At 28.7% G+C, this 16,177-nt stretch overlaps 3 non-coding genes across 3 annotated transcripts; all 3 read right to left on the bottom strand.

The window, feature by feature from the left end:
• Window positions 1–11,776: 11,776 nt before the first annotated feature.
• On the bottom strand, window positions 11,777–11,866 carry Trnai-uau. The gene is given in 2 exon segments: window positions 11,777–11,812; window positions 11,829–11,866. It is a non-coding gene; the product is annotated as a tRNA-Ile (tRNA).
• Window positions 11,867–11,931: 65 nt separating this feature from the next.
• Window positions 11,932–12,021, bottom strand: Trnat-ugu. The gene is given in 2 exon segments: window positions 11,932–11,967; window positions 11,984–12,021. It is a non-coding gene; the product is annotated as a tRNA-Thr (tRNA).
• A 66-nt stretch (window positions 12,022–12,087) lies between these two features.
• Trnai-uau lies at window positions 12,088–12,177 on the bottom strand. The gene is given in 2 exon segments: window positions 12,088–12,123; window positions 12,140–12,177. It is a non-coding gene; the product is annotated as a tRNA-Ile (tRNA).
• Between the last annotated feature and the right edge of the window lie 4,000 nt (window positions 12,178–16,177).

Raw genomic sequence — 16,177 nt, 5'->3', positions numbered from 1 at the left:
TGTAAATTCATTTTTTTAAAAGTGTAAATTATACATTGAACTGTCACCAATTGACAGGTCACATATTAGTACGGCATTCCCAGAAAACGCCAAAAGGACTGCGTTTAAACATCTCAAAATTATTATCTATTTTACATAGTTTTTTACACTGAATTACAGCATTTTTAAACAGTATTTATATTTTTTACTATGTTATAACGGTGTAAACAATTAATTAAAAATATAAAAAATACATGAATATTCCCTATTTATAGTATTGAATTTGAACTAGGAAATGGTATTGAATTAGAACCTCCGTCTCGTGCCAGAGGTTTAGAAAATTGGTGATTTCAGAAACTAGCGGGAGTCAACAAGAGCGTCGGTGACGAGCTTTTTGAAATCAACATGCAAATTTTTCAAAATTTCAAAATTTCAAATGAATTTTTATAGCAAAAAATTAATTCCAACTAAAATTTTCAACTGTCAATCTTTTATAGTGTTTGGAAAAATGGAAAATAAATTTTTATCCTAATTTAGACATTCATGAGTATGTGCGCACGAGAAACAAAGATATAAACGAAAATATAGTCGTTTACTTTTTTATAGTATAACAATTTTTGCATTTAAAATTTTGTTCTAGCTGTGATGGCTTACAAAATCGGTTCTACGGATTAAAAACCCAATGAAACGATGTTTTTATGAACTCAAACTCACTTTTTAGTTTCGGAGCACACTTTAAAAATTTCAGCTTAATATTTCTTTTCGTTCTTGAGACATTGTGTTGACGGGTGGACAAACGTATTCCAAAATTTTATTTGAAGCACTAATATTTCTAAGCGTTACAAACTTGGAACTAAACTTATTATAATCTGATATATTTCACATATAGGGTATAAAAATTGTTCGTTTGATTGTGGCTAGTAGTATATTTTATCACAGAGAAAAAAGTTACCCAGGATAAATAAAAACTATCGGTTTATTTCAAGCATCATTGCTGTTAACAAGAACTCATAGCTCGGAGAAAATGAACACATGGTCTCTTGTTTATACCTAAATATAAATTTATATACAAAATAGTTAACACAATTAACGGGCTATGTAAATTAGAAATAATAATGTTTAAACATCAACTTAATTTTTGAATTGTTTTAAAACACAAACATATTATACCAGAAAAAAATTTTTATATAATAGTACATTATTTTAGTATGTATATAAGTTAATGTTTTAGGAACAAACTAGAAAAAAATGTATATTTATATGTTAAAAACTCCATACCCGATTTTGGATAAAAAATGATAACAATAACTATTCAGAGGATACATTTCGGAGCAAGTAAATAAGTTAAAACTTTTTTTAACGCAACGTTTCACAATTATAAATTTTTTCGATAGAGTTAGTATTATCATTACATAATATTAAAATTACAGACATACCTAAATAGTTTTAAAATTTAGGATTATTACCTGTAAATTCAGGCTGCGCAGTACTAAACGCAACTATCACCGCCAGCCAGATGGCCCAAAGTTTAACTGAAAGAGCAAGAAGGGCAACACATCATAAAATCAGCCATAATAAAATTCTTGTTTTGCCGACGTTGCGAGCTCCTGTACCATTTAGACAAGAAGGACAATCCTGATAATCTTTTTTTTTCCACCGACTATGCGAGATCTTCAAGGGTTTCCATAATTTGGGACATCCAGTATACTTGTATAGAATATTAAAACGTCTAAACCATTAAAAATGAAGGAACCTTTTTTCGGATTTTGACTATTTAGATATATAATAGTATAATAAAACCTCATTGTGAATAAACAGCAACAACAATCCACATATACATTACTACAGTCAAATATAACCACCACTGATATCAATCCCAAATGTAATATAGAGAAAAGTACCATGCAACTACATTACTTCATATATACTAGTCCAAGCAAATTAAACATTTGGGTAGGTACTTAAAACTCTCAATCATCAGACTTGTTAAAACTAAAAAAAAAAAATTATGATAATATAAAAGTTTAAATGATTTTGAATGATTTAAGAAAGAACAAGTTAAATTTACAAAATTAAAAAAAACCCCCGACAAATTTTTTGGGGTACGGAACTCTAAAATCGAAATTGAATCCAGACTATCTTCGCTTGAATAAGAACAAAATAACCGTCTACATTCACATCATAAAACTTTAATTGTAAATTGGGTGTAATTTAAAATAAAATAATTAAAGATAAGAAAACAATGACGTGGGTGGCCTCTGTTATAGATAGATATCTGAAAAACGAAGGTTAAACCCCATTATTATTATATGAAATATATCAAGGTATACTAAGTTTAGTCCAAGTTTGTAACGCTTTAAAAAATATTGATTATACGAACAAATTTTGGTATAGGAGATATTCATGAAGTTACCAAATTAGTCAGTCAATTTTCGATTGTCTATCAGTCTTTCTGACAAAACGATAAGTCAAAAAAGAAAAGAGATATCAAACTGAAATTTTTATAGCGTGCTAAGGACATAAAAAGTGAGGTCGAGTTTGTAACTGAGCAACATGGGTCACCTGGGTCTTGGCTCCGTAGGATCCATCTTGTAAACCGAGATAGAACAAAAGTTTAAATGTAACAACTGAAAACAAACAATTGACTGAGTTAATTGTTGACATACCATGCATAGTCAGTATTGATTTCTTTATTACATTACACATACAAACATGTGACACATACGTAACTGATAACCAAGTATAGTACATTTTATAAAATTTCCGCCTAATTGGCGCCCTCGCGGGTAAACAGTGATGTTTACGAAAAAATGTTTCAAACAAAAGTTGTTTAATTTTTGATAAGGAACATTTTTTACACTTAAACTTTTGTTCTATCTCTAACGGTTTACAAGATGGGTCCTACGGACCCAAGACCCAATTGACCTATGATGCTCATTTACGAACTTGACCTCACTTTTTACGTCCTGAGTACGCTGTAAAAATTTCAGTTCGATATCTTTTATCGTTTTTGAGTTATCGTGTCCACAGACGGACGGACGGACAACCGGAAATGGACTAATTAGGTGATTTTATGAACACCTATGACAAAATTTTTTTCCTAGCATCATTATTTTTAAGCGTTACAAACTTGGGACTAAACTTAATATATGTACTATGTATATTTCATATATACATAGCATAAAAACTTAATATACTATGTATATTTCATATATACATGGTATAAAAAGAGTTAAGAAATTTGTTGATTTAAAATTATAGAAGTGTTATTAGCATTTTACTGTTTAAACAAGTATTAGAAGAGATATCGGTCAAATAGTTAATAAGTAAATCGTCATAGTCGTAATAAGTCATCAACGGTTCAAGGCATCAAGTGATATAAAAAAAAATTTTACAAAATAGATAGGAAGTTTAATAATTTACAATTAAGCTTATTACCAGTTTTGGTCTAAATTACACATTTACGGAGATATAGACCAAAACGGTTTTCCTTAAAATTGAGGAACTTCTCCCCCCCTTTTTTTGTATGAATTTTGTGCAATTACATTCATTACGTGATACTTAGCCTATTTAAATAAAAAATTACTTCTGTAGTTAAATGCAGAAATAAATTATCTGTAGACTGAAGTAATATTTTACCAAAATGAATTAATTTAAGTTCAAGAGTCTGACTTTAGTGGAGGGAGTTGCCAGGTCCTGGGAGAGAACGGGTCCCTAAAATACTTTTTAGAACCTACAACTTTGGATTGAGGAATGGTTCGTTTCAGAATTACGGATCGAAATGTCTAATTTGCTTGGACTATTGTATAGAAGAGAGGATTCAGAGTTTTGAATATGGTAAAACATAGTACTTACGATGATAGAAACCCAGAAACTAAGTGAGTAAAGCCAGTGAACGAGCTCGCCCATCACATACACGTTTTATACATATAATATATGTACAGAATGGTTCGCATAAATTGTTATATTATTTTTCTTTCAAAGAAAAATATTTTATGTTTATGTTTAAAGCGTCCCACAAACTTGCTTGACATTATACTTGAAAAAAAGTAATACTAGATTGATACCTGTCCGCTTCCCTGGGCTTAAAAATAAAAACCACCGCTTTATAGCCTCCATCCTCTCTTGATATACACAGTTTTCAATTTTGTTAAATGTAAAATAGTCATAATTCATTGAGTATCATCAGAATAGTTGGCCATGATTTGTTTGACTTTTACTATTTTACATTTTTTAAGAATTCTTTAATTATGGTTCAAAATTATGATCATAAATCTATAATCATCATTTTGAACCATAAATTAAAGATTTCTGTAAAAATTTAAAAAATAGTAAATGTCAAATTAAATTAAATTTTTTTATTTGATTTATTTTTTTAAATATATTTTTATAAATTATAGTACATGTGTTATTCTGATATATCAACTATATTGCTATACAGTTCATTAAAAACCATTTGCTAATTTTAGCGTGAAAGCGTAACAAACAAACAAACAAACATGCTTACTTTCACATTTTTAATATATTGGAATTGAAAATCTAATTAAATGTCTGCGGAGGGGTTGATGGTTGAAATTTCATGTTGTAAACTATGTTGAATAAAATAAAAAATTTTGTTTTTTTGTGGGAGAGACCTTACATTTACAACCATGTTGTGCTGTATCTTAAGCTAGTTTGGAAGTTTATTGTAAAATGATCGCAAATCTAGTAAAATTAAAGTTTTTGATTAACCTTTCATTGTGGTCAAAGAATAATTTATATATTTTGAGCTGCTTTTACCTCATTTGATATGTACCATTTTTGATAGCCAGCTTTATTTATTTTTATAAAATATATTAATGTCATACTTATACACAGTGTTACCTTTTAAAGTATGTTACACAACAATTTTCTATCAAAATGATATTTTGGCCTACATTTAAAATCATATACATACCCTTTCACAAGGTCACTTTGCTCGACATGAGGCTGGAATATTTACGTTGTAAACATTTTTTTCAAAAAATTTTATTACGCATCAAGTTTACGTACCCAAAACATATAAGGTGGTCACGATAAAATAAAATATGCTATATTTTTCCTATCATCACTGGAATTATCATAAAACAAGTGAAAACAAATAATTGACTTAGTTAATTGTTGAAATACCATGTAAAGACTATGTTCATTACACTGTCACATTACACATACATACATGTCACACATACTGATAACTGATATTCCCAGATAATACATACTATATAATTTCCCCTGATTTGCGCCCTCGTGATGTTTACGAAAAACTGTTTAAGAAGAAAGTTTTTTTATACGGAATTTTTTTCACCAATAAACTTTTGTTCTATCTCTAACAAGATGGGTCCTACCACCGCAAACCCAATGTTGGCCATTTACGAACTCGACCTCACTTAAACTCATAAACTCAATATACTATGATATATTTCATATATACATGGTATAATAGAATCCTGCAAAACAGGATGATACTTGTAAGATGGACAGTAAAAAATTTACTGAATTGAAGTACTGCTTGGCTGTTGATGTTATTTTAATAAGTAAACATTTTCTAAAGCCAACAATTTCAATACTTAATTAAAGAGTTTCTAAATGAGCAACATTCATCAAGGTCTTGGGTACGTAGGACCCATCTTGTAAACCGTTGAAGATAGAACAAAACTTTGAGTGTAAAAAATTTTCTAATAAAAAAATAAACAACTTTTGTTTGAAACCTTTTTTTCGTAAACATCACTGTTTACCCGTGAGGGAGCAAATTGTATTCTATGTATTATATGGGAATATCAGTTATGTATGTGTTACGTGACAGTGAAATCAACACTGTCTACACATGGAATTGCAACAATTAACTCAGTCAATTGTTTGTTTTTACTTGTTTTAGCTAAATTTTCAAAAAGTAGAAAGTACTACTTTCGAATTAGCTACATACAGTATATATTGTCAATTTCAAATTAGGCAAAGAATACAGGTAGCTCAGGAATTTGCAAAGATAAAGTTATTTGAAATTAAGTTAATTTTTTTTATAATTTCATTTGAACAAAATTCTTTACCGTTGAGTATAAAGCGCTTTCTAATAATTGAATCTAGCACCTGATGGCTGCTGCCGTACATAACACAGTCAATTATTTTCTTCACTGTACAATACTCATATACTATGATACAAGTAATCACAATAGTACAGGACATAGGGAAATTTTTCACTAAGTAATTATTTTGTTTCTTCTCGAAAGTTCATCGAAACATGTTTAAAAGAAGAAAAGTACAATATTTTTCAAGATTCTTTCTTGAAGGAAGAAAATAGGCCTGTGATAGTGAAACATTTACGGGCTTTCTATATTTCGAGTGGTATATTCATTGAAATAAATGAATTATCTAGTTAATTAATTAAAGTGAATTGACCTGAATCGCTATCGCGAGCAAAGCTGCAAGAAAAAGCTGCTACACAATGTTTGCAAGCATTTAACTTTGTTACCCTTACATATTACTCCAATATACTCTAAAACCAGAAGTATTGTCATTGCAATCAGAAATTTAAGGGTGATTTTAAATGGAAAAAAGGTTCAAAGTTTTTCCTGACACGCACGTAACCCGTCCTTTTTATGAAAACTGTTATGCTCTTTAGGCATTCCTTTTTTCACCACCAATTTGATGTGCGTTTGATTGGCATATCTATTAACATTTGTGACGCATGAGTATTTTTGCAAGCGAGAACTTTACAATTTGAGTAAAATCTTATACCTTTACAAAACTTATACAGGCAAAAACATGTACAACGCTTCAGTTCCAGTTTACTCTATTTTTGTAAAAAAAAACGACACTATTTATAATAATCATTTTTGTAGAGAATTGGACGTTCTTTGCTAATAATTTTTTTCGTATTTTACATATTTTAGAGCATATTTAATCAGGGCTTACAAAATCACGCATATTTTGACAAAGAAAAATTTATTTACCCCTAACATGAGTCCTGATAGAACCTAAACGAAATCTTGAAAAAGAATTGAAAAGAAAATTAAACCCAAAAACTTTTCCGATTAATTGTATAATATGCTCTTTACTGTATGTAGTCACTGTACTAGTTTTATGGCTTACATAGCTCGCACAAAAAAATAAAGCTGTATAAATTACAAATGTTCATAATGTAGGTATCCCATTCATAATATAAAAAAGTAAGTACGTAAAATTTATTTTCATTTTTCTTGGCTCACTAAAAAAAACAAAAAAAAAAAAAAAAAAAAAGAAAGTAAAAATTATTTTTTTGAAGTACACAGTTAAATTGTTAATTTACTCGAAAAATAATTAACTCTTATTTTTCACACAACGGAAAACTGTTTAATAGTTTTATATATGTATTACTATAATTCATGGAAAAGTTTCTACATAACAAAACTACAATACAAATATTTATTAAAACGATTTAATTTTCTTTTGACAATTATACCTCATATTCCTATATATTATAAATGTGAAAGTAAGGATGTTTGTTTGTTTGTTTGTTACGCTTTCACACAGCAATAAACCTCATACATCAGAATAACACATGAGCTATAAATGATAAAGATATAGATATTTTATAAAAAAAATTAAGAAAATTAAATTTAATCTGACATTTACTATTTTAAATTTTTACAGAAATCTTTAATTTATCGTTCAAAATAATGATCACAGATGGAGCAGAATGATTATCATGAACCATAGTCAAACGATTCATGGCCACCTTTTCTGATACTCAATGAACTATGACTTTTTTACAATTTAAAAAATTGAAAACTGTACATATCTTTTAGCTGCGTAAAACAGTCCCTTCAAGTGTTATGGAAAGGGGATAAGTGAGATCAAGAGGGGTGGAGGTTATAAAACGGTTTTTTACTTTTAAGCCCAGTGAAGCGGGCGGGTATCAAGCTAGTAATTATATAGAACTAAGAAGTTTTCCTGTGTATCCACAAACCTGAATTTTAGAAAATAATGAGGAAAAGTTGTAGGATTTCAATTGTAGAATCTATTGGTTACTTTGGATTTGACCTGCATCATGACTATTGACCTGCATGACTTTAAGGTCAAGTCCATTTTTTTAAATTTTATTAAATAATTTCATGATTAAATAAATTCCGATACGCCCGATGGGCTAGGAATTTTTTGTGATTTTTGAAAACTTTCTTAATCAAAAAATGTATTTATAAAGTTTTATTGAAATCCGTATATTCAATACTTGCATATCTCCTTAACCAGACTACTCGTACATCCTTAAACATAGAATAATATGGTATATGGTATGACGTTTAACGTTCAAAATATTTCCATAGGAAATTGAATATACTCATAGTAAGACTTTAAACGTTACACTAACACACTCACACATGTAGATTGTATAGTATTGTGTAGATCTGGAAAAACTCTTTATTATGTACATAATAACACTCAGTGACTCAATTTGGTTATGTTCGTATATGAATATTGTGAACAATAAATAGATGAAAACACATATAATATTTACACTTATGGGAGCCACAATATACATAAATGTTCTCTCTGGTGGGTCATCAATAAAATAAAAATTTACGTTCAACTCAACTCAACTTGTAACTCTATTCACTGTGTTCGCATGGAAAATTTTTGCTGGATCCCGTTTACTAAATGCTCCTGAACGTAAATGTGAAGGTTGCCGGTGGCTAATCCGGTAGGATATTTTTTAAACTAATACTTTTTAAACTTTTTTCATGAAAAACAGAAATACTTTTGGTTAATTTTTTATGAAAACATAGGTCGAGTAGAGCTTATTACTCGAAAATTACGCATTTTTAACAATAAAAGCACTATGAAAAAGATTTTAAAAAAGTCACAATATTTGAAATAATTTAAAAGGATTTTTTTTGACTCCACTGCACACGTGATCTGTGATGATCCGACAAGCAATGGCAATAAAACAGTGTATTAACACTGAAACAAAATTTATTAGAAATTGTAAAAAAATCCTATGCAGTTTTTTGGTCGCAGACCTGTAAATTAATAAAAAAGTTAAAAATTAACATTTTCCACAACGAAACCTTCCGGGATATTGTAAAAACCGTTTTTCCAGCAAGTTGCGTTGTGGAAAATGAAATTTTTCGAACTTTTTTAAATCCCATCTTTAAAACAAGTATAGAACAGAAAATCGTTATTTTTGGGTGGTTTTTCGCGCGCTCTCTTAACAGTTTACTATCAAGCACTTGCAGGCCAATAATTTTATACATTTTAAAAATCTGATTTTTTCATACATTTTTTGAGAATGAAAATTGTCGAAATCGCATTTTTTCAAATTTTACGAATGTTTCACTCGAAAACTGGAGAGTTTAGAGAAAAAAATGGTTAAGCACATTTTTTTATTTTTTTTTATTTTTGATCTCAATTATATGCCATATTGTCAATATTACTTATTTGTATAAAAAAAATTAGTTTAAACAATATCCTACCAGGTGACCGACTGGCAACCTGCACTTTTACGTTCAGGAGAATGTTTTAAACGGGATCATGTAAAAATTGTTCATGCGAAAATTAGTCATGCTCATTAAAGGAAATATTCGCTTTGATAGTTTTTTTTTTTTTTTTTTTTTTGAATAAACAAAGATATACCTTATTTTAACGTCAGTTAATTTTTAATAACATTAATTGGGTGAATGTGTTACAGGAAAAGTCGATTGTTAGTAAGAGTTGACGCTCCCTAGACAGAATAAACTCCTACTGAAAACATCAGTAACAGTTGATTAAAAATGAGTAAACATACTTTTCCTTTTCGGGCGTGTTGTGTACCTCTGTGCCCGAATACTACTTCAAAACAGCCAGAAAAACATTAATTTTCCGTGCCAATGGATATGGCTATTAGAAAAAGTGGTTGGGAAAATCTAATTATTATTGCGAAGATCATTTTGTAGCAAGTACAGTACCAATATTATCATTGTCATGATGAACATGTTTTTTTTACTATACATGATGAAATTTACCAAAATTCAACATGCTACAAGAGTCCCCATTGCTCTCCCTCGAAGCCCTTACAATTTTTTTATGAAATTTTATTTTTTATTCTTGAATGTAACGCATTTTTTTATTAAAATTAGTAGGTACTCACAAAGTTGCATTTACTTCAAGAACTTCGGATGCATTAAACCTGTCATCTTGCACTAAAAACCATAACCTTAAAAATAGTTATTTTCCGTAGATTTCCTTGATCTGCCTTTGAAAATACTGGGTCGATTTTGGTGGCCTTTTATTCTTCACTTTCAGAAATGATATAATATAGACAATACCCCTTTAAAGTTGATATTAACGATGTATTAATACGACTGTTGACACTGTTTTATTGTCATTGCTTGTCAAATTGACGTCGCAGATCACGTGTGTGGTGGAGCAAAAAAAAAATCGTTTTAAATTATTTCAAATATTGTGACTTTCTTACAATTTTTTTCATACTGTTTCATTTGACTTATATTTTCATAAAAAATTAACAAAAAGCATTTCTGTTTTTCTTGAAAAAGGTCTATTCATTAGTGTATATTTTTGGGGGACATATGAGTGAAAATTGAAATAAATGTATGTATCACTCGTTATATTTAGCTCACAATAGAACTCAATATAAAATACTACTTTGTCACCCCTATATTTAAATGTATTTTTAACATATAGAGCTGTATGAAAATCAATTGAATTTTCTCGATCAAAGAGTATTTTACATTTGTTTGGTTGTGGTTTAAAAAAATTGTACTCCTGAAGTCTATTCTATAATACGGAATATTAATGTATTTTTTTTTATATTTTTAATTTATTTTTTACACCGTTATAACATAGTAAAAAATATAAATACTCTTTAAAAATGTTGTAATTCAGTGTAAAAAAATATTTAAAATACATAATAATTTTGAGATGTTTAAACGCAATCATTTTGGCTTTTTCTGTTGAGGACGTTTTAATATGTGACCTGTCATTTGGTGATAGTTCAATGCATAATTTACACTTAAAAAAAATGAATTTACATTCGTTATTATCAAATTTTTTAATAAAAAGCTGTAGAATAATATAACTTAATGTAATAACATACAAAATATAAGTAATTAATACCATACAGTATGTCAACGATTTTGGTAAGCCAATACTATGACAATGACGAATGTCCGTTTTAAAATTTGAATATCCGTTTTAGAAATTTTGAATTCCTCTCACTGAATTTGCTCTTTTATGAATTATATTTTAAATAATTAAAAAGATTTAATTAATTAACTAAAATAATGGTTTAGTTGAAATGTCCAGCCAATAAAGTTGCGGAAAAAAAACATTTAAACCAAAATTAATTTCATGAATATTCCCTTTTAAAGTATGTTTTTTCTCACTTAATGGCAGTATATTCTAAAAATTACAATAAAATTAGAATTAATCAGGGTTAGCAAAGCCAAATCCAACTTAATTCCACAACCTATCCGCGAACATTATGAAGATCTCAACACCGCGGAAGTAACAAAATGAACCTTTCATCAGGTCATCCAGCTGATTATTTTCATTGAATAAAAAGATTATAGATCAATTAGAGAATATTAATTTTGTGTCAATGTGTTTTCATCGTACTATTGACAGCTGTTTTCTTTCGTTATTTTAAAAGGATGGTTATGCTTGATGTGGGCATTGTTGCCAAAATTCCCAGTTTAGCCACTAAAATTTCTCTTTGGTTTATAAATTTCCCATTCCTTTTTAATTTTGCCTCAGGAAATTCATATAAAATAAATATGGAATTAAATATTCATTTTTATTTATTTAAAAAAAGTGCTCTAGGTGAGGCTCGAACTCACAACCCCGGCATTGCTCAAATACTGTCATATAAGTACCGTGCGCTAACCAATTGCGCCACTAGAGCTTGTTAAAGCCGATACAACTTTTAAAAGTTTGTAGTTTTGGCAATTTTTTATCTATTAAAAAATAGGTTCTAGATGAGGCTCGAACTCACAACCCCGGCATTGCTCAAATACTGTCATACAAGTACCGTGCGCTAACCAATTGCGCCACTAGAGCTTGTAATAACTGATTTTAATATTAAAAATTTGTAGTTTTGGCAATTTTTGATCTATTTAAAAAAAATGCTCTAGGTGAGGCTCGAACTCACAACCCCGGCATTGCTCAAATACTGTCCTATAAGTACCGTGCGCTAACCAATTGCGCCACTAGAGCTTCTGATAACCGTAGCAAATTTTAAAAACAAATTTAGTTATAGAATTTTTAATCTATTAAAATATGATGGTCTTGGTGAGACTTGAATTTAAAGTACCGGCATTGCCCAAATACTGTCCTATAGTACCAGGTAAAATAAATAATAATCATAAAATAAATTCTGTCATATAGTACCATGCCTTATCTAGTTGCGCCAATGATGCTTGATATAATTTAAGATTTAAATTCAAAATATATTTTGCCCAAGACATAATAAAATTCAAGTTTTGTTTTATTCATTGAAAATTTAAATACTGAATTGTGAATTATTATTATAGTTTTGTACTTTTATGGACTCATTTTTATTTAAGGTAGTATGGGTAAAATATAGAAATAAACTTACAGTAAGCCTTTTATTATATTAAAGATAAGCATCTAAATAATGTTTTTATTCAAGTTTGAGGATGAAATTCTCATATTTCTAAAAAAACTGTGTTCACGTAATAATGCATCAAAAAAAAGCTTAAAGTTAAAAGAATTTATATATATATCTATAAAAAAATACATGTTATCGATCATTATCAAAAAATATTAACGATTAATCATATCACATTGTAATTTCCGTATGTTTCATTATGAGTATGAAAACTTTAAAAATCATTAACAGATGTCGTTGACATCTGACTCGTTGACAATCGACTCCGAAAATTTTATAGAACCATAACTCGGCGCTTTAAACCGTTGTAATGTTACCAAATCTATTATTTTCAGTATGTCACAGAGGATTTCTAGAGTAAAATATGTCGATAATATAGGAATTATAAGTACAATAACTAATCAACTGAATAGTCAAAATACAATTTATTTTTTTTGTATTAGAATTTTATGTATTATTAATTGTTATAAAATCAATTTAATTATTATGATTAATTATGATAACGTGTGTATTAAATTTTGTACGCTATTCAAAAATTTGAAAAAAAGATGTTCTGTTGACTACCCATAACACCTTAAAGTCATCTACCTTTACTTGTGAGAAACTCATAATTAATTTCTTTTAAACAGATTTTTCATTTTTCATAAGTAGCATATATCAGTTTTATTCGCTGAGTAGATGACAAGGATACTTTGTCCGTGTATAAAACTAAATTCCAGGCTACAACAATCTAACTGTAATGTGACTATTTTTTGAGACACATTGTATGGTATACATATGTAGTATACGTAGTATATGAGTGAAAAAAGATACATTACCAAAGCCGACAGAAGAAATATTACCCTCAATGGAAGACTTAAAAAGTCGAGTCAATATCAATAATGATATTTTGATAGAATGATATTTAATACGAATTTAAAAAAAAAAAAAATGTGAAAAAGATAAATTGTCGGTCATAAACAAAATTTCAATTAAACCTCTTTTTTTCTGTATTTGCAAAAGAATTATTTTTATTTGTTGGTAGATTTTTGATTAAAATAAAAACAAGATTGACTATTTCCTGAAATTATTCCAAATGGCAAATATACCGATTTTCATATCCTTAATTAATCTATATGAACTTTGTACACCTTACATATAGTGTGTAACAAGTATGATGTGAAATAAGGTCGAAGGTGATTTTTAATTAGTTTTAATTTATTTACATATGACTTATAAGGGAAAGTGGACCCTTGACGTGGAGATATCAATGAAATATTCATTTTACAATGAATATTGTTTGTTCATATATGTGATAACTAATAACTAACCCCCTCTAAAGATTCCTAAAAATGATTCAAAGGTCACTGCTTTGATTTTAATATGTAATATTATACTGCTTTCAAAATTTCATTTCAAACTTTCATTTTCTTTTATCAAATCGTATTTCAGGTAAAATAATGATAAAATAAATCTAGTTTTAAAACACTACCATTTTCATGTTTTTTTTTTTTTTTATATTTTGCCCAGCCATTTTTATTGACTGACTAGCTTGATACCCGCGCGGTTCACTGGGCTTAAAAGTAAAAATCACCGCTTTATAGCCTCCATCTCTTTTGATCTCAATTTTTTTAATTGTAAAGTAGTCATAATTAATTGAGTATGTCAGAAAAGGTTGCTATGAATTGTGTTATTTATTATTTTAAATTTTTACAGAAATTTTTAATTTATGGTTTGAAATAATGATCATAACTCTGCTCCATCTGTGATCATCATTTTGAAGTATAAAATAAAGATTTCTGTAAAAGTTTAAAACAGTTAATGTCAGATTAAATGTAGAAAAAAAAATTTTTTTTTGTATCTTCATCTTTTTAATTTATAGCTCATGTGTTATTCTGATGTATGAGCTATATTCCTGTACAGTTTCATTAAAAACCATTCACTACTTTTTCGTGAAAGCGTAACAAACAAACATCCTTACTTTCACATTTATAATATATATAGGGATTATATGAAAGAAAACGCTTCACCCTTCATGAATAACCAAATGTTAATGTAAAAATAATTTCGAGAACAAAAAGCTAGCGTGAAAGTATTAATAGATGTATAACTGAAATTTTAGAGTGTTTTGCAGTACTAAAACACTAGAATCGCTTTTCACTGTAATTGTAATATACGGCTATTGAAGGACGTTTAACATAAGATAATGAAGAAATACTTGTAAATAAATGTAATCTTCCTAAAATAATTATTAGGGTTGCTTTATTTAAATTCAAAGAAATCTTCAATAATAATTAATTAAGCAAAATGTATCTCTCAATCTGTCAAATGAAGTCACATGCGTAAGGAAAGCGCAAGATGACCCTTTAAAGTATTTTTTCCTATAATTCATACTATGTATCCTTCAGGTTGCCCCCCTCTGGCCTATTAGCTGGCGACACCCCTGAGTAATATTATCTCTATAAAATATAAATGCGAAAGTTAGCATGTTTGTTTGTTTGTTTGTTACGCTTTCACGCTAAAACTAACGAATGGTTTTTAATGAAACTGTACAGCAATATAGCTGATATATCAGAATAACACATGAACTATTTTACCTGTGTAAAATAATCCCCACCATTATTTCGAGTGTTATAGAAAAGGGATAAGTGGGAGCAATCTTTATCAATTTTTACTTTTAAACCCAGCGAAGCGGGTGGGTATCAATCTAGTTATATATATATTCTAGTATCAAAATATATGAAAACTAAAAACTTTGAGAATTTTACGTTGAGAATTGCTTGGACTAATTAACGAGCGGTTAACTGCTCCAATAGAAATTGGATATGGATTGTTACACGTTAGTGAAGACTTCTATGTTAGTGAAGGTTTTCTGTTAGCTAAAAGAAAAGCGAACTCAAAGACAATAGCTTATAACTTTTGCACCATGTTTAGAGATACATGATTAAAAATCACTCTCTCCGAAATTTTCTCAAGTCAAAACATCTATTAACTCCACTGCTGACAAAAAATAATGAAAAATTATAACAGAAAATTACCAAAAAAAAAAAAAAAATTATATCTTGCAGAAATTTTTATTAGCAAAACGGGAAATGTATAAGAGGAAGTATATATTCATTATAATTCCTATGTTTTGTACTGAAAAACCACAAATCTAAACTATTACAAAACTTTAGGATAAAGTTTGTATTATAATTTAAGGGTAGAATCATCTCAAGGGTACAAAATATATCTTTAAATTAGTGATGGGGCGAATGAAGTATTTTGTACATGTTTTTCTCCAATATTCTAGAACGCGAATGCGTATTTATTAAATTTATATTTTCATTAGCGTAAATTAGCGTTATTCGTGCTTATACAAATAAATCGGTCCAAGTCACCTTCACCTTACGCAGAGGAATCTGTCACCCACTTACTTTAAATGGCGTGATACTTCCACAAAACGAAGATGTTAAAAATCTGGGTATGCATGTGAATAAACATTTTACTTGGCGAAAACACATATGGACCATAAGAAAACAACTAAATATTCAATTTAATAAATATTTCTGGTTACTAAATCGTAACTCAATTATCGCTCGAAACTGTTGTTAGTGTATAAGAGTG

This window comes from Chrysoperla carnea, chromosome X, assembly GCF_905475395.1.
Source record: "Chrysoperla carnea chromosome X, inChrCarn1.1, whole genome shotgun sequence".
In the NCBI taxonomy this organism is placed as follows: domain Eukaryota; kingdom Metazoa; phylum Arthropoda; class Insecta; order Neuroptera; family Chrysopidae; genus Chrysoperla; species Chrysoperla carnea.
The sequence above is the reverse complement of the archived record's forward strand: the minus strand, read 5'-3'. Positions and strand labels throughout refer to the sequence as shown.